The sequence below is a fragment of the Crassostrea angulata genome, chromosome 4, assembly GCF_025612915.1.
Source record: "Crassostrea angulata isolate pt1a10 chromosome 4, ASM2561291v2, whole genome shotgun sequence".
NCBI lineage: Eukaryota > Metazoa > Mollusca > Bivalvia > Ostreida > Ostreidae > Magallana > Magallana angulata.
In genome coordinates, this window is record NC_069114.1 from 17133604 (window position 1) to 17154356 (window position 20753).

Sequence of the window (20753 nt, forward strand, 5' to 3'; positions counted from 1 at the left end):
TACTAATGTTGGCATTTATGTTTATATTTGAATTTAAGTAAATTTTCCTAACTGTTGAGGACCATGTGTGAGCATTGTATCAACATTTAAAACCTGTACATTAAGCTACCTGTAGCTGTACATTAAGTTGGAAAAGCTGTCGATTAAGTTAAGAATCGACAGTTTTTCAACTTAATATACAGCTACAGGTAACTTAATGTACAGGTTTTAAAAATCCAAATATATTACGGTATATAATGAACCAAAAACAAAGGATTACATATTAACAAAAATGTTTTGATGTAGGCTTAAAGCTTGGTTATTCTGCCCAAATTAAATCATCTGGTCTTCTCTTTACCTAACCCAGACTCTGATTTTACAAAAATTTTAAATAAGGAAATTTACCAATTTTTATGGGGAGGCAATATTCACAAAGTAAAAAGAAACACTATTATACAGGAATATGGATATGGTGGTTTAAAAATGATAGATTTTACAGATTTTGGCTCTGCTCTAAAGTCTAGTTGGATAAGAAGAATGATTTTCTCAGGCACAAAATGGATAAATCTCTTAGAGGCAGAATTACAAACAAAAATTAAAAACCTATGGGTTAAAGGTATGGACTTTACATCTAATTTATGTAAAAATACAGCAAATATTTTTTGGAAAGAAGTTTTTAACAGCTGGATTTTAATCGCAAAAGCAACTAGACAAGAAGTTATGAATGTTCCATTTGAAAACATCTGGCTCAACCCAAAAATAAAAGTTTAATAACCGTTCTTTTTTCCTAAAACACTAGTTTAATGCTGAATTTTACACATATACAAGATCTTTTTGATAATGTGGGTGTTTTTCTCAGTCTAGAAACAATAGACAACCAAAATATAAAAACAAATTTTATTGAATATGCAAGCCTAAAGAGAGCAATATTTGAAAGATTAGATAAGACAATATCAATGAAATCAAATACAAGTCTGGCCCAAGAATACCCAGTCACATAAATATCTTCTTCACCAATAAAAAAGGTTGCAAAGACACGTATAACAAACTTATTAAGAAGAAAAGAGATCCAAGTACATCTGTAAATAAATGGCTAGAAAGGGGCTTTATTTTTAACAACAAAGACTGGAACAAAATATTTGAAATTCCGATTAAAATTACTTAAGAGACAAAACTACAATGGCTACAATTTCAAATTTTACCCAGAATAATACCAACTAATGATTATCTTCACAAGATTAAGGTTAAAGAATCCCCAGTCTGCTCCTTTTGTGAAAGAGTTAATGAGAATATTGAACACTTATTTGTAGATTGCTATTGTGTAAAAGAATTAGGGAACTATGTGAGGAGTGGTTGTTAAGGAAATTGGAAATGCAAGTAACATTTGACAAAAACTCAATTTTATTTGGAAAATATAAAGAGAGAAATTTGTATAAAGTACATAATCTTTTAATTCTAATAATAAAACAATACATATTTGTAAGTAGATATAAAGAAGTTCCAAAGCTGAATTTTGGTGCACTCGAAAATATTAGCATTTATTTTCTTCCATAGAAAATAGGTGCCTTTATTTTACGAGAAAATATTTGAATTACTGTATATTGTATGCAAAACATAAATTAAGTCGGGATCGGTTGCCCCCCCCCCCCTTTACAACTTATTGGAATCGGGTTCGTCCTCTCGGTTTCAAATCATCACTCTGGGCTGAAAACATCTAAAAAAGGTGGGCAATGTATTTTCCAAAATATTAAGCTCATTTTATGCATCTGTAAAAATATAATAGTGTAATATCTTAAATTAACCTTATTTCTATACATATTTCATGAAAGTTTTATACGTAAAACAAATTGTTGATGAGGATGGTTCGGATTGTACAAATGTAGATAACAGTTCGTCTGCATGCTCAAGACGGCACACAAAAAATGACAAAATATTAAAATTTTAGAAAATTATCAAATATTTTATAACTATAAAATATTTTAAAATCTGTTCATGAGCGAGAGATGCCACCTAAGAAAAAGAGGAACCAAGTGGGGCCGATAGGGTCACGGAGAACCGGAACCACGCGGCCCAAAAGGAAAAGGATGGAAGCGCAGCACGGACCATCCCAGGCTGCTGGGAACCGTGTACAACAACCTAGTCCCTCTCGCCAGGCGAGGCCATCCCAAAGTCACAATGTACCAGGGCCATCTCAAAGTTGCAACGTACCGGGGCCATCCCAAAGTCACAATGTACCTGGGCCATCCCAAAGTTACAACGTACCGGGGCCATCCCAAAGTTACAACGTACCGGGGCCATCCCAAAGTTACAATGTACCGGGGCCATCCCAAAGTCACAATGAACCAGGGACGCCGGCAGGACAAGAAACATGTACATGTATGAATGCACGTGCTCTAAATGTTACTTTACAAAATTGTCCCTTGCCAATAGAGAGTTTTAATTCCAATCTATCTAGCAATGTTTCTCAAAATCTCAAAGCTTAGATTATCAGTTCTGCCTATATTGACCTGGCCCAGCTTCTCGACAATACATCCCTCCATGAGGATGCTGAAAAACAAATATGTTTTAATGAAAAAGGGGAATTGATTACAAAAGGGTATTCCAAGGCTAATGCTAAGATCAACTCAATTAGCAAGTGGACAGATGCTTTTATTGTATACAGCTGTATATACACTACTGCCCACCCAAATTCATTTCAAGGGCTACTTAAATACATGCACGATGTCAGATTAGGGGCCTCGCGATGTAATGAGGGGGACAATGGTTGGAAAAAGTAGGATGAGCAGTTTAGGCTAAGGCGAAGTGTTGATACATCAATCTCATGGTCAAAAATAAATTATGAATTATGGTTGATGTTTATGCAACACAGTACTCAACCCCGTACAATCACTAGTCTTACAACTGCCACTTACAATAAATGCTACAATTTTAATTTCAAAGGTAGCTGCGATAGGCTAGGCTGTCAATACATGCATCAGATGTGGGGAGGGTCATCCTCAATACTCTTGCCCCCTGTCAAGTTCTAGCTTTCACAGTTTAGACCTCCAGGACAGAGTCGACCCCGTTTCCAGCCTCCCCTCCCCATCTCTACCTCATTTCGGCAAACTTTTCGACCCCAAAGATTTATGGGCCCTAGGAAGAACCTTTCAAAGTACTTGGATGAGTACCCAGATGTTAGGGCAGCATGTTTTTTCCGGAATGGTTTTGCAAAAGGGTTTCAGTTAAATTACACTGGACCTCGGTTACATGTCACATCCAAAATTTTAAAGTCGGCTTTACAACATCATGATGAATTACTAGATAAGGTTTGTAAATAAATAGAACATGGTTGTATAATGGGTCCATTTGATAAATTACCTTTAGCCAATTTACACTTGTCACCAGTAGGAGTGGTTCCAAAATCAGATGTGGGTGGCGCATGATTCCTCATTTATCATACCCAGAGTCAAGTGGAATAAACTTTTTTATAGACCCTGAATTATGTACGGTCCAATATGCTTCATTTGATGGGGTTGTTGATATGATATCAAAATTGGGAAGTGGGGCCTAATTAGGAAAACTAGACGTCAAGAGAGCATTTCGTCTCATTCCTGTTGATCCAGCAGACTTTGATCTATTAGGTTTTTCAATTGATGGGCTTTATTATGTGGATAAATGTCTTTCTATGGGCTGCTCTATAAGTTGTAAAATATGGTAGACATTTGCAACTTTTCTGCATTGGCTAACACAGTATAAGACAGGATTAGATACTTTAGATCATTATTTAGATGATTTTATTTTTGCTGGTAAGGGGGGAAGTCAGGACTGTGCAATTCTAATGACACAGTTTACATCACTGACCAAAGAAATTGGAGTACCATTAGCTGAAGACAAAACTGCAGGCCCCACTACACAACTTACATTCTTAAGTTTTGAAATTGACACAGTGGATATGATTGTTAGAACCCCTGAAACAAAATTACACATTTTGATGGAGTTGGTTGAAATTTGTTTAGTTAGGAGTAAAGTTACTCTGCAAGAAATGCAATCATTAGTAGGTACTTTGAATTTTTTCTGTAAGGCAATTAGGTCAAGTAGGGCTTTCATTAGAAGGATGTATGATTCTATGTGTGGTTGTTTAAAACCGCATCACCATATAAGGCTCTCAGCCAGAATCAAAAGTGACATCAAGATGTGGCTGAAGTTTTTAAATAGTTTTAATGGCATAACATATTTTCCAGGGCTACATTTTACAAAAGAACTTACGACAAAGTCGTAAATATTTACTGTCTTGTAAGATGGTCTTTAGAGAACAAAATTGACATAAAACCATTTGTTTACAAAAATTTCAATTCCCATAATTATATTTGTCAGCCATAAGAATAATTCATTGATTAGTTGGTGACTAATTAGCATTCAATAATTTGGTCGTAAGTCGTAAGTTCTTTTGTAAATCGCAGCCCTGAGTCAGATTGGTGTGATTTAAACATTTTAGAATTTTTACTGACAGTGCTGGATCAGTTGACATGGGATGTGGGGCATATTTCCAGGGTAGATGGTTTTTCTCCCTTGGCCTAACCATTGGAAAGATCAGGATATTATGAGGTACCTGACATTTTTAGAGCTTATCCCAGTGGTAATAGCAATAGAGTTATGGGGCCATGAAATAAAAAAAATTCATTCATGGTAGATAACCTTTCATTGGTTAGTGTTATTAATAAGCAGTCTTAAAAAAATAAGTGGGTGATGGAATTGGTTAGACATTTCGTGTATAGACTAATGTTTCACAATGTCCTATTTAAAGCTAAACACATAGCTAGTATTGACAATAACATTGCAGACTCTCTCTCTCTCGCAAGCAGTGGCAGCAATTCAGGAAGTTAGCACCAATGGCAAACACTTTTCCGGAGCCAATACCAAGACCATTAGTCAGCATGATCTACAACTTCAAATAAACAATTTATTGGCGGCATCTATTTCAAAAAACACAAAGAAGTCATATGAAACTGGATTGAGAACTTTTGAAAATTTCCGCCTTGACATTGGTTACCAGCAAATCTGGCCTCCACCCCTTGATCATGTGGTGCAGTTTATTGCATATTTATCCTGTAACGATTACACTTATTCTACAGCCAGGGCCTATGTATTGGCTATTAGTTTTCAGAGTAAAATTCACAATATGGCAGACATTACAAAAAACTTTATAGTGAGTAAGCTTCTCGAGGGTATGAAAAGAATTAAGAAAAGCGTTCATTCACGGCTACCAATTACACTGTCTTTGCTTACAAAAATTGTTCAGATTTTGCCAGCAATTTGTTATAATTCCTATGAAATAAGGTTATTTAGAGCTGCTTATGTATTAGCCTTCCATGGGTTTTTAAGGGTTGGAGAATTTTCTTTGTCAGTAGACAACAGCGTGCATTCAATTCTTCAAGTATCCGATGTACAGTTTGAGTTAAATTTCTCTAGCGTCTGTATCATAATAAGAAGTTCAAAGTCTGATCAACATAGCAGAGGTGTAACAGTGGCAATAAATAAGATAGGTGGTATTTTATGTCCAGTTGGGTGTTTAAATGATTTCTTGTTAGTTAGAGGCAAAAGTGATGGCCCACTGTTCATCCATTTAGCATGTTCAGGAGGCAGGGCTTTAACTAGGTATCAGTTTTCTTCTGTGTTGGAAAAGGCGTTGAACACCCTTGGGATACAAGGGAGGTTTAAGGCTCACTCCTATAGAATTGGGGCAGCTACAGCTGCATTTGAGGCTGGTTGTTCTCTAGAAGCTATAATGGAAGCAGGTCGCTGGAAATCTAAGGTGTACAAATCATATATTCGTTGTTCAGTCTTAGGTTCATGTCAATAGCTGCTAAGTAGCATTGAGAGGGAATAGGATATCGCATTAGTAAGATTTCATGTTTTCATTGCTGAAATATTTTTTTCCATATTAATTTTCTCAAAGTATTGCAGAAGTTGATGTTAAGGTCTGGTGTGTTGGCTCGTCAATCATCAAACATGCATTTACTGAAGCACTATGCAGAGCTGGTGGAACCAATTTGCGACTTGAGAGACTGGGCATAAGTATATGGTGGCAGGGTTATTCTGGATTAAAATTTCTACATCTTAAGAGCAAGCTGCATTTACTCAGAGAAATTGAAGCTGCTCCAGACTTCCTTTTAATGCATGCTGGGGATAACGATATTGGTCTTAAACGTATTCCATTAAACGAGTTGATTGAGATTGTTTGTGATCACTTAGAAATTATTAAGCAACGATTTCCTAATTCAGTATTGGTTTGGTCTCAGATACTTCCGTGTAAAACTTGGAGGTATTCGCAGGATGTTGTTTGCGCGCACCAAATCAACTGATGCCTATGTATTGTTGTGCTGACTTATTGCAAAACATTGTGACAATTGATTTGTGCATGTGAAGTTGCTGAACTGTTGAACCAGTGAATTGTGTAAAGTTGTACTTGTCTTATTATATAATTTTCATTTAACAATAATTCAACATATTATTAAATAAGTTTAAAGTACTTAAATATGTGACCATCCGCGGTAAACCCGGGGTGGTCAATTTCAAACTATAATATTGATGATGTGTTGATTGTTGATGAATATTTGTTGTGACTTTTGTTTCAGTTTTTGCCCAGATGTTGTCAATGGCATTCCACATTTCATTTATGCCACGGCCAATACTCGCCAAATAAATCTTTAAACATAATATGTTTTGGGGGTATTTTTTCTCTGTGTAAATAAAATGAAAAAAACAGAATATCCGTGGAGAAATATATTTTGCTTAAGAATTGTAGATTCTCAGAGTTTGATCATCTTCGCTAGCCAAGGGTGACGATCCACTCTGCTACTCTTTTCAGAGAAAAGAAAAGAGTAGCAGAGTGGATCGTCACCCTTGGCTAGCGAAGATGGAGTTCGATAGGCACTGGCAAAAAATATGTGACTTATTATTATGATATACTAGCTATATTTATTAGATTCAATAGGTTATATAATGTACTACCCCCCCCCCCCCCCCTCCCACACACACACACACACAAACACTTTTCTTTCATCTTATTCTCACTAACTTCCTTTTTCAAGTAGTATACAGGTACATTTGTAAAGAGATATATGCATAATATATAGACCTACATTATGTTCTTTCTCTTTAAGAGACAAGCTATTACATTGTGAGACATGTGTACTTGTATCCTTTGTATCTTTTTCTGCTGTCTTTGTCTTTGTCAAATAAATCTTTAAAATAAATAAATAAATAAAGCTTGGTTATGTAAATGTCAACAATACGGTGTGTTGATGTATCTATTTCGTAAAAATTAAAGTATTCTTATTTTCGATATTCCTCCAAGTAGTATAATTAGAATGTGAAAACAAATTGATACACAACTTTTTTTAGCTTGCCAATTACAATATATATATACATATATATATATATATATACATATATATATATATATATATATATTTATATATATATATATATATATATTATATTATTATATTATATTATATTATATATTATATTCACTATATATATATATATATATATATATATATATATATATATATATATATATATATATAAGAAGCACTAGCAAACCAACAACACTCGTTATCTAAAGTGTCGGATCAATATATATATATATATATATATATATATATATATATATATATATATATATATATATATATATATATATATATATATTGTACAAGTTTGTACCTTTTATCACGATATTCATTAGGGTTATGTATGACTGGATGAAGGGAGATTATCTTTGTAATAAATTGTTATCGTGTGCATATACAGAATAGGGCTGCTGGAGGGAAGGCTTTGGACGTCTAAGCAAAACACCTCATATGCGATTCTTCATTCGGAGAATGATGGAAATTTTTGTGATAAAATTTAAAGATGTAAGAAAATAGGAAAATACACATTTGGTCAAAATAAGCAAAAAAAAAAATATTTATATTAACTAATAATACAATATGATAATAAAAAAAAAATTGAAATATTTACGTAACAAACATTATTAGTATTTCATATCTGACGTAACGTGTAAATTATAACGACTGTGTATGGGCAAAAAAAAAATCTCACGTGATTTTTCGAGACTGAAAAAAATAATTGACATCTCCTCCGAGTCTCTTACCAGTGCCACACAACATTATTCAGAAAACTTTGCTTTCATTTGGACCGATTGTTACATTAGAAATAGGTTGAACTGAATCAACTCCGTATATACCCGCTTCAACTTTACATATAGTATGGACATTCTTTTAACTACCTCTGAACTTAAAACGTTAGTTTCCGACAGTTAAAAGGTAAGATCCCCTTTAAATACCAAATTAATTATTTACAAATCATTTTTATGTTCATTTAAATCTCCAGTGCTGAAGAGTAAGAGTTCCAGGAAAGGTCACATATATTTCACATAAAAGGGAGGGAGATCTCAGATAATCTAAAATCTAGCTCCAGTGGCCAGTGAAAGAAAAACACCCTGCAGGCCGTTCACGGTCATTTTTTTTTAAATATTCGGTTTCATTTACAATGCACATAACAGGCATACATTTTATTTCTACAAACAATCACGCATACAATGCAGGTCACAAATTAATTGAATATGACCAAGTGCCAAATAAACTAGTGATTTTGAAGATGTAGTTAAAAATTTAAAATTGTTAACAGACAACAATCGGCAATAGGTTAACTGAGTGACTGAAGGGACTTAAATAAGAAAAATGTTCATTGTACGGTCATACCCCCTTAGAAATAAAAAAAAGCCTCCATCCCTTTCTAGTGGGCAGTATTCTCTCAAGACCGCGAAATTACAAAAGAAAATGTTATAAACTCCAATACATTTTTACTGCGTTGCCATATTGGCTCTATTCATGGGTCATGAATTTCAAATTTAAGTAGAGGTATGGGACTTACGATTCCGTATCTACCGCGCAACTCCGAATGACGTAAACCAATTCGCATTCATTAAATCTGTTGGTTCAATTCTAAGGTATTAAACAATAAAATTTATAGTGGAAAGGATTTTATAGGTTTTTAAAAAATAAATAAATCGTGAGTATAAATGATAATCTTATAAGAGTTAATTTAACCCAGAATTCATTTTTTACGACATAAATATCAATTCAGTTTTCGGCAAAGCAGAGGAAACGTGGATATGATTTTGAACGCTGAGAATACCAATCGCCACATAAAGGTTGCTAAAGCTCAGAAAAAGGATGGTCTAGTGCGAACGTGGACGCTCTCTTGGGCAGATCAATCACATATTTTGATATTACAGCTGAAAAATTCTCATCAGAGATGGAGGAAGATGACTCGACGCCAGCAAAAGCGATCTGTCCAGGTTTGACCTACATTCATTGATAGAGTAAAAGTATTTGGTAATCTCAGCAGGATTAAGTTCGTCGAGACTGCAAGTTTTTGACAGACGTTTCCTCAGATTTTCAGTTTCGGCTAATCTTGCTGAGACTAGAGTAAAAGTAAAATTGGTATGGACATAATTGAATATTTCTTATATAAATGCTATTGCTATGGCGTTGTAATGCACAAGCATTGGTATGTAAGTTAAAGATACCTATGACTATCAAAGTAGGCATCGTACATATTCGTTAGTAAAGCCCCAAGCACTTGAGATGTAATTTCATAATAAAAAAATAATTATAATCATTTATACAAGTTTTTGACAGTATGCCACTATGGTTCAATACACATATCAGAACACAGTAGCATTCTTTATGTCTCTCATTATTAATAGTTAAACTTAATTCTAACATATATCAGAATTTGTATCCTGTCGTCACATGTTTCAGATAATCAGATGTTTCCAGTAGTCGATTTTCAACGCATGATTCAAAATGATGTCATACCACACATACGAAATCTCATGTCGTCTCTATGCATATTCATTAGTCAAATTATGTGGCATTCAATTTATATTTATACTCTGTCCCAAGTTTTTGCTTCCACTACTTTTCGCTCGATACTTCGATAATCATAAATATCTTTGAGTTCAAACTACGTTCATCCACTATAATGAAAAATGTCCACATTATATGTTTTGAAACGCCCCCTATACCGCTTTGGGTTTCAATACACATTCCCAAATAAAACATCTACTGAGATATTGCGTTGCATCAGCTATTAATAATCCCGGATGATAACGTGGAAAAATTGTGGGAGATGTCCGGAGTACTACAAAATGAAAAGATGTAAACATTTCCGTAAGAAATTTGTTTTCGTTCCTGTGAACTTTTATGAGTGAAAAATGATTATTTGTCAATTAAGATATCTTGGATATTTTCCTTTTTATCGACTTCAACAGCATTTCTTTCACAGGTATGTGGGGTTTTTTTATTAAAAACAAGAGATGTTTGTAAAACACTGGAAAGATCCACAAACAAAAGAACATAAACTGCAAATATTTGGAATGTTTGTCTAAGTCCAAGGGGCATAACTCTGTCGAAAATTGCTCTCTCACACCAAAATCAAACTAGACCTAAATATTATTTAGATAAACCTGTATACCAAATTTCAAATCAATATGTGCACCCTCTGCGAAGAAAATGAGCGGAAACTGCAAATAACTGGAATTCTCCTACGTCCAAGACCCATAACTCTGTCGAAAATTGCTCGATCGTACCCAGTATCAAACCTGACCTAGATACATGTATCATCATGATAAACCTGTACACCAAATTTCATTTCAATATGTTCATCCACTGCAAATAAAATGAACGGAAACTGTTGGTGGACCGACAGACCGAACGACCGACCGACAGACAGCAGCAAAGCAATATGCCCTCCCGTCTTCGAAGGGTGGCATAATAATCAAAGTACTGAAGTACTGACGGGAGTTGATTTTATCAATTACCGTGGAATCATCAGATTTCGTGGGGGCCAATTTTCGTGGATTGCTGAAATTGTATAGGTTCGTGGGGACGTACACTGTAATTTCGTGTATTTTCGTATACCTACAAAACGAAATATGACTTTATAACCCTAATATATAATTCGTGGAGGATGTTAATTCGTGGATGAGAGGTACCCACGAATTCCACGAAATTTGAGCCACCACGAAATCTAATGATTCCACGGTATTATTTATCACAAAATCAAGGATACGTTATTTTGCTTGGCAAGTAGTTTATAATCTCTCTTTTAATTACGCACATATTTTTATGATATGGATTATCGGACTTTTTCTACAAGAATTTCGAGAAAACCTCTTATGAATCATGTTGTGTTATATCAAAAAATAGAATTGATTTCATCTAACTATGTAGCGGTATTCGAAATATTTCAAAAAGTGTATGGATCCAACCAATAATGAATTCTAGGCTCGTTTAACCAGATGCTCGACTGTCTCCGTTAATCTCCGATAAGTAAGAGATCAATCGCAACTTCTCGTGCCTTTCCGGCAGCCTCGGAAAAACACCTCGAATGTATTAGCATCATCGGATGTTACAAAATGGAGTCACTTTCCATTAACATAAGAATCGGCTAGACAGTCTTGTATGTCGCCTCTGTGTTATATTTTAGTGTATATCGTTTACTTTAATGAAGTATAGCTCACATCTCAACAGATCATGCAATGTGTTGTATTTATATCAAGTTCTATAAAAAGGGGGGTTGTCATGGACGCCTAGGTAATACATTCGAGGTGTTTTTCCGAGCCTGCCGGAAATGTCCGAGAAGTTGCGATTGGTAAGAGATACCAGGTCACCTGATAGCTTGATGATGTGACCTGTAAATATAGACTGACTCTCTGCTAGTCAAAGATGTACGGAGTCAGCCGATGGTTGAACGAGACTATATTGAAATCTGGCGTAGGAATACATGTATACGACTGCAAAAAACTTCTAAATTGTTCGTGCTATTTAAAATCTGACTATTTCTTAGGTATTTATAAATAAGTTTCCTTTTTAAAAAAATGCTTCAGCGTATATTACATCGAATTTATCGATTATTTTAAAGAACTAACTCTTGTCAGCGGTGATGATTTGTGCTAAGGTCCAAACACTGTTTCAGTTTCGGTTTGCCAGAGTAACTGCAAAGGAGAGTTGATTAAAATCAACTCCCAAAAGGTGATGGAAGCAATAACTCGGGACAGACTATAAGTTACAAGTAGAAACTGCAAATGATGATGACTTTGATTTTGTATCAGTAATTTCTGATGCTATATATGAGTGAGGTTAAAAATGATTTGGTTTAGATAGAAATTGTAAACTGACAGCCATTATGTGTGGCGTTAAGAGTTAGGCTATTGGAAATCCATGACGTCAGGAGATGTATTGCGTGGACCCTGAGGTCCACACAGAAAATATATAAGCGAGGTTAAACCGGATGCTATGGGGAAAATTCAGTCTGCGCATGAGCTAGCCTGGTTCCTGTGCGTAATGGGTAGCTCAGGGAACCAAGCTAGCACACGTTTATCTGAATCGGGATCGGGATTCCGTGCCATATGTACACATAAGTTCGAAGGCGCTGTAATTGTAAAGTTGTCGGTAAACAGTACAGAAACAAAGTATTCCTTTTAAAAAATGATTGGCATGTAATATGAACTATCAGTATTATGAAATAAGTTAATGTTATGCCGAAACTACAACTTGCATCAACAAGCATAATTTGCAATGTTTTGTTGTTTTCCGAATACACAAGTAACTTAACTTTACTTTTATAGTAGGCGAGGCTAGAGAACTTCCCGATTAAATTTTTTTAAGCATTTAAGTATGATTGAATAATTATGTCACTGTATAAAAGTTTAAATCTGAAGAAAAATGCATCATATGAATATGAAATTTTTAATTTACACAAAGCTGTCACTGCATAGTTAACAAAGTAGTGCGAATCGTAATGTGTGCGCAAATAGTAGAATTATCCGAATGCCTGAAACTGTACATGCAAACTTCATTCATATATAGATCATAATTATTTTAGAAGTATGAATCCTCTAAATTCTGAGATAAAAAGTTAGGGCTATACATACATGTATACGTAATACAACGTACAAATTTAGTGGTTAAAAGCAGAGGGCTAGAGCCGGTGGAATTTCTGATAATCTTAAAGCTTTCACTTTTTGGAAACACATACAAATGGTCCACGTATTGTAGTCCTTTTTTAAAGGACAGCAACTTGTTTTAAAATAGAAACACAGATTGAACACTTTATGTAATGATTTAAACTATGGTATACACGTTAACTCATAATTGACATATTGACAGCAAAATAAATTTCAAATAGGTGTGAAATAGATGTGAAGTACAATGTCAACCTCAGATGGTGTCTTTTTTCCCGTTAAAACAGTGTCTGGAGTTTTTGTGTGACTTTCAGTCTTTCACAATTATGCCCCCCCCCCCCCCCCCAAAAAAAAAATTACTTTTCACAGCCCCATGCCCTTCTCCATGTTGAAATATTTGCATTTATCTGATTGGAGAACATCTATTTAAAAAGTAAAGATTTCAGAAGTCATTGTCTAATATTAACTGTCCCTCTCTTAGTAAATAGTATTATGTTTGTTAAATCTGAGTTAACCTCAGAGTCTGTTTATGCCTTTATAATATCAAGTACATATGCATTTATTTTTTTTACTGATCAACTTTGCCACCAACTGGTGCTCGATTTAATATTCTCTCGTGGTGCAAAAATTCCTGATTATGTACCTTAATATTACAGATGGTGACCATGAAGAAGTTGTCCAAATGTCTGATTGTGGTTGGAGACAGTGGAGGTGTTTGGTGGAATTAGAGATGGAAGCAGATACGCATTTAAGAGAGCTCGATGGTCGTGGCCATTTGTAGACTGTGTTGATCTCCTAATGAAGAAGAGCTATATATAGAAATATGCTGGTTGGCAGAATAAATAGAGAGAGTGAAGTCATGACGGTTTATCAGGTATTTGATAAATTACTAGTACATAAACTACTAGGTAATTTCATTTGGTACAGTGTATCACTGTGATTGGTTTAATTTTCATGGAGTTCAAGGGTATACTCTTTCATATCAACAAATTAAAACCCCCGTACAGTAAGGTAAAAGTTAATGTATTATTCCATATATATTTTTACTGAATCCTTAGTTCCAGCGATTATCACTGTGCAATTTATTTGTTGTCATTTATTTTATTCTGTTTATATAAGCATGAGTGTGCCAATTGAAAGTCTTTCATTTTTTTTTAAAGTTTGTTTATTATATCAGTAAATTCTAAATTATATAATTTTGAATGCCATGGAAATCGAGCTACATGTAGTTGAATAAACCCTGAATTGTCCCAGCCCTAGTCTTTGTGAACCATAAATTGTACATCCTAAGAAAGCCTTGTGTTTGAATGTCACAACAGTTTTTAGATATTTCTCTATGTATAAGTATTTAAGTTGATGCTATTTCCCATGTTTCAGGTCATTCATCTATGATCGGGGCATTTTCTGGAAAAAATAAAAAAAAAATTTCAACAAGATCGAAATCCTGTTGCACATGTACTTTGTCTTTCAATTCCAAATCAACACCTCCTCCACATGATTGCAGTATCAACTGGAAGGGAAAGTTCTATGAAGGCCAAGGAGAGCGACATGATAGAAGAGATGGTCAAGGATGTGAATTATGGGTCTGTTTATATAAAGACAATAGTTGGTGATGAAGATAACACAATGATTTCCAAACTTCGGACAAACATTGACACAAATATTGGTAAAACATTGGATGCTCATCATGTGAAGGAAATCTAAAGGAACCATCTATACATGTACTTTGTGAAAAAATAACACACAGCTTTAACTTTCTACAGTATCTCAAAAGATGTTTATACTACATCTTTGCCCCAAAAAAGGCGGATGTTGCAAGGATAAACCAAGTATGTGCTCTTGTCCGCTTCAATATTTATGTTAGATATACATGTATAATAAAATTGTTGATAGCGTTCGTTCTGGAGCGGTAATTGCCAGCTTCATTATTTATGCTAGATTGGTAATACATGTAATAATGTTGAGAGGGCTTTTGATTTGGGTGCATTATTTGTATAAGTTTGTTGATTTATTACGTTATATACATGTGAGGAGTTAAATGTCCAGTATAAACTTGATTAGTTTTTAAAAAAAAATTATACTATAATATATGGTTGTAACATTAATGGATGTTGTTCTGCCAAATGGCTTAAAATTATATTCGGCATTTGTACTGTGCATTTTGTACATGATGTAATGCTGATTTTAATCTTTTTTTTTTTGTTTCAGAGTTGAAAAAAATAATTATGAGATACATATAGCAAATCATAAATTAAATATTTATTTGTTTATGCCTACTAGAATTATTTTGTTCCTACCTGGTTTATTGTTATAAGGTGCAAATGGTTTAAAAATTTGTATTTTAACAGAGGAATTTCAAGTTAAGCAGAGGAAATTTGGGATTTAAATGAATTTTTTTATTTTTTTTTTGGTGAATTTTATAAAGTACTAGCATTGCAATAGATATTTTTTATTGACTCAATGTTTATTGACCAAAAGGTTCGTATTGATTATTTTATCTACACTAGAACAGTGATCAAGTGAAAATGGCGCGAAGTTGTAAAAACAGACCAGAGTAAATTCAGACTGCAATATCTTTTTATCTAAGTCATTGACATATGAGTTTCTCCTTTTTTCAGTGAAAGCAAAACATTTGTATATTTCGTTCAAGTTCATAAATAAAACTTCTAATTATATCAAAACAGATTTTTTTACCATTTTGCATTGAAGGTCAACACAAAAAGCAACAAATTTGAACCATGCAGAGGAAATGCGGTCGCACATTGTATGATACTGAGGAGGTTTTCAGAATTTGTGTAATTAATTGTTCTTCTGTCAATGTATTATAAATAGCATGTAAGAAAAATGAAATAAAATGATTTTAAACTATGTAAGTAGCATTGTTTCATTTCTTTTGCAAGTGGTGTATTTTGAACGGAAGTATTTCCAACAAGGGTATGTTTGGATACCGTTACCATGGAAACAAATATATTAACCTATCAAAAAATTGTTAAATTCTGTTAGAAAAAATGCAATGCTATATGTTGAACAAATTTTTAAAACAAATTAATTACTTTGGTGTCAGTCCCATACTCCCTTAATACATATCAAAATCATGCATACAGTTTATTTTGAACTGTTGGGATATGGAGAAAAAATTGTTGAAGATAAAATACATTGTCACTCTTTGGCCATTCGCCCTGCCCAAAGACTCAACCCCTGATTCAGATCCATTCATCTCACAATTTATGTAGACGGCTTCAGGAACATCATAACTATTAAGATTAATTCAAATCATAATAGGAGTAAAGAAAATCTTTAAGATTTAATACAATTTTACCGTATTATAGCCCCGATCGTTTAAAAACTCATTAATTAGATAGCAGGTCACGTGGTACAGTGACGTCACATGCGACCTTCTTCGAACAGCTGATTGTAAACAAATTGTAGGATTAGCATTATCTTCTTTAAATTTTGACATGTATTCACCATGTACGTTGTTTTGTTTTTAAATGCTGACTAAATCAAAAGACTCTTATTATTCAGTCGTACATGTTTGAGCCACCAGTACAGATAAAAAACGATATTACCGAAGACGCGACGTTGAAGTCGGCAATAACGATCAAATTGTTCGACGTGTAAACATTGTAAATACAACTTAATAAGTATTATAGCTCAAATAAATCAGTTTAAGGTGTTTATTTATCAAAATCTATAACAGCCTTGTTTTTTGGCGTTCCTTACGACTCAGAATGTTCATTATTGTACAACTGTGGTGCACAAGAAGTTTGTTTCTTCGGCCGTTACTGGGCACAAATTTCTAAAGTTGTTCACTCCATTTTACACTGGATTACAAAAGCAGGCAAGAACGTTTTCCGTAATCATTGTTTTTTTCTGTAAAATTGCATATCCGCATTTTTTTTATCCATTTACGTATAAATGTATATCTACAAACTTTGTCTATTTCTCGCGTAAACATTCAATATCGTCAACTTGATCCTTGACTTCTCCCATAAAAAAATAAAACTCACAGAAATCTCACCTATACCGTACTTAGATTATGATTTCTGCAGAGGTGAGCTATGAATGAAGATTTTTGCAGAGGTGAGCTATGAATGAAGAAATCCTTTATACAAATACGACGCATGCATGAACGTATAGTTTAACAATAACAATAAGAAAACGGCTAATGAAGCAAGGTGGTATCCAAATGGCGTCCCTTTTTGTTATTTTTCTCCGATGAAATTGCGTTATGTATACATTAATAAATCCTCTCGTCGACAGATAAATTCTTATTTGTCGCAAGATTTCCGCATACTTTTGTATGCTTAAAAACTTAAAAAACTTTAAAAAAAAAAAAAACAAGTCCAAATCCCCATTTTTGACGGCTAGACCACCCGCTGGAGGCACAAAACACCATCATGTCCCGTTATCGGCAATTGAATAGGTGATAATTAGTTTAATTGTCGTTTAAATCCAATCCAATTACAAAGATGATTAACAACACCTTCTCGCTCGGGGTCGCATATGATGTCACACATCATGGCGGGTAGATCGAGAGAGAAAATATGCATATCGCGACATTTGAATTTCATCGCTTTCAAACTCATGAATTAGGCAGAATATTTTATGAAAACAATAATAAACTTCATTTATGATGAGTATAGAATGATTTAATTTAAAAACTTCCGAAAATTGAAATAACATGCGATATGTCCTTTAAGTAATAGTAATTTATTGCCCTAATTCATGAAGTAATGGTAATGTAATGCATTATTTTACAATGTAATTCACCCCAAGCCTGATTTCAACTAAGCCGGAAAACATGAACATTAACAATTAACTTGATTCTTCAATCGATAAGATTGTATATAATTATTAAATGATGTATAAGATTTCCAAAATGTATAATGTATTGTAAATTTTGCTTACAATGCATTGTTTAAAATTTGAATTCAGTTTAATCAACTAAAGGGCCAACGAACGACAAGGCAAATTCAGACTTGTTTTTGTTTTCTTTGAAGAAAGTTCCTTTCGAGACAAACAGCAGTCATACCGCAAGTAGACTGGAAGCCAATGAAACACCTATTTAATTTGTAAAACATCTGTGTATAACCCGTCCCGATTTTAACTTTGGCTTGCGCATGAAGTTTGGTTATATTAAGGTGAAAGATTGTCAAAATAAAATTCACAACTTTTCAAAAATAGCACATTACGTTTGGGAAGTTTAATTTCGATTCCACCATCAACCTTTTCAATTGATTAATGATCTCGTACACCAACTGAATCGTCAACGGCGCTGTGCATTCAGTTACGTAACTCATTCCACATTTGAACCCGAGCAAGCATATTTTGATCAATAAAACGATTTGTTTATTTTCTAAATAGAATTTTGTTGATACACAGATGACTTTTAAAAAAGATTTAATGCGCGTTTTTATAATACATATTTACTGAAATGCATGAAACTTTCTGCACTATTTTCTTCCGCGTAGACTCAATTCGTGTGTACTACGCGTGCCTTCCGGTTTGAGACTTTGGCTGACAGTAAACCAATGGACGGGGTCACGTGACCCCGTCTTAAAATGAATATATTTTCTGCTTTTCTTTAAATAATTTTTTCACCCTCGATAGTCTTTTCAATGAAATTTTGAAACAAAATAATTAAAACTTACCATAAATTTCCTTTTACAAAAAAGGTATACTTCTCTACATATATGGGATACAGAGAAGTCAAAATATTTTAATTTTAAGAACTGACATTAAAACTGTACTGTAGACATAAGATCTAGAAAGTTTTTAACATAACATGAATATGGACTAATTATCCCAAATCATATAATCAAAGAGCACACGACGGGTGTAACCGGTCAGCAGAGGATGCTCACTCCTCCATGGCACCTGATCCAACCTCAATTTTTTAAGAGGTCCGTGTTCGCTCGTTCGCTCTGCTCCTGTTTTGTAATATTCCCTTGGACCCTTGAATTTGAACACTGTTCGTTTCATTTTGAACTCCACATGTCATATTAATGTATGGTAGTAACTATTCTGTTTGCAAACTTATGTTCAATTTCTTATGAAATGAAAAAGTGAATTATGAGCATCTAAACCAAATTCAGAGAAGAATTTTGCAATTATTGTTAAGCATCACAGAACAAACTTTTTAAATACTCCTTAAAATCTACACAGGAATCATAACTGCATTGGTTACAATTTCATTTTTATATAGGTGCGTCGACTTTTTTATTTTCAAAATAAATAGAAGTTGTCTCTCGTTGTTTAATCATTACTGAATAGAAATCGCTGTAAAAGTATCCAACTCGGTAGATCATATAAAGAAAGGCATGAAAAATAAACATTTATTCCATCTTAATGTGTGCTACTTTTTTTTTTTTAGATAAGAGACATAAAAATCACAAACTATCAAGGATTCTCTTTTTTTGGAATAGCATACCAACTACTACTATATTATTTGATATTTTTGCTATAGTTTATTCCAGTGAAGAAAAAAGAGAAACATAGTTTTTCAAAAAGTTTGAACAATTCCTAATTGGATGGTGTTTAAAATTCAATCCAAAGTCATTGAACCAAACAATCATGCACTCTTTCGAATGTATGGGATTGAATGAAACAATTTTGTTATGTACCCAAACATTCTGCAATTGCGCTCAAATACAATTATTACCACTATGAAAACAATTCGTCCAACTTGAAAATATTCCAGTAAACATTAAAGGAATATCTAAGGTATCTGGTTATCAATCTGTCGCCAAGAGCCACATTCACTCTATATAAAGAATCAAACGCTCACGTGATCACTTCATCTCAGAAAATAGTCCTAAATTTTAAAAAGGTGTCTCTATTCTTACTGATTCAGGTTTGCGCAGGAAAAAAGAGATGATGATAGATAGTTCGTAGTGCGTTCATTTTTAGGATGAAACATTTGTAGTTAGTGACTGTGGATTCAAATGCCATCGCATACAAATTCCAATTATCTAAAGGGGAAAAATCAAACTTTTTTTTTTCGTTTGGTTGTTTCTTTTTTTCTATTATTTGGCGTTTGTTTTCTCTTTGTGCCTTTTTCTTTTTTTCCAGAATGTAGCATATATATGCCAAACATGAATGATAATTTGTTTGTTTTACAAAAGGTATAACCAGCAGAACAATAGTGCGATTGCCGATATACTTCGCTTATACATTATGATAATGAGAAGTCGTTTGTTCATATGTCAAATTAATTTTTTTTTACCAATTAATTGCTGAAACTTGAAATTTCCGTAAAATATTAATATAATTTAACTTATAATAAATAGATATGTGCATGCTGTATGAAACAGTTCAGTTGATTTAATGATATACCGCAGGTATTACGCAAATTACATTGTATAGTAAATAGAGAATGTTATATTATGTATAGTAAACTATTACATTTATATAGTTAATATTAAACAATTATAGCCGTTTTGATGAGGTCAATACCTGGTTTTACAGAGCTGATGAAAGTGTATCGACTCAGGAGCATATACTTTTAACATGTCTCTAAAACTACGTAAAGACCGATATCAAAAGGCTATGATTTTTTATTATAATAAATCGAAAACTAATTCTCTTCAGTCTTCTTAAAGAGGTTCGATCCTCTGATTTTGGGTAGCCATTTTGTGTCACCTCTAGTCTAAAAATTCTGTGTCATATATGAATTCTACCTGTAAATTCCTTTTTTACAATGCCAAATAATTTCAACATATTTCAACAATAATTCAATATTTCTATCGAC

At 33.6% G+C, this 20753-nt stretch overlaps 2 pseudogenes; one reads left to right on the top strand and one right to left on the bottom strand.

The window, feature by feature from the left end:
* LOC128179686 (uncharacterized) overlaps window positions 1–20753 on the bottom strand; it is a 160633-nt pseudogene that overhangs the window by 116136 nt on the left and 23744 nt on the right.
* On the top strand, window positions 8294–15240 carry LOC128182122 (uncharacterized; annotated as a pseudogene).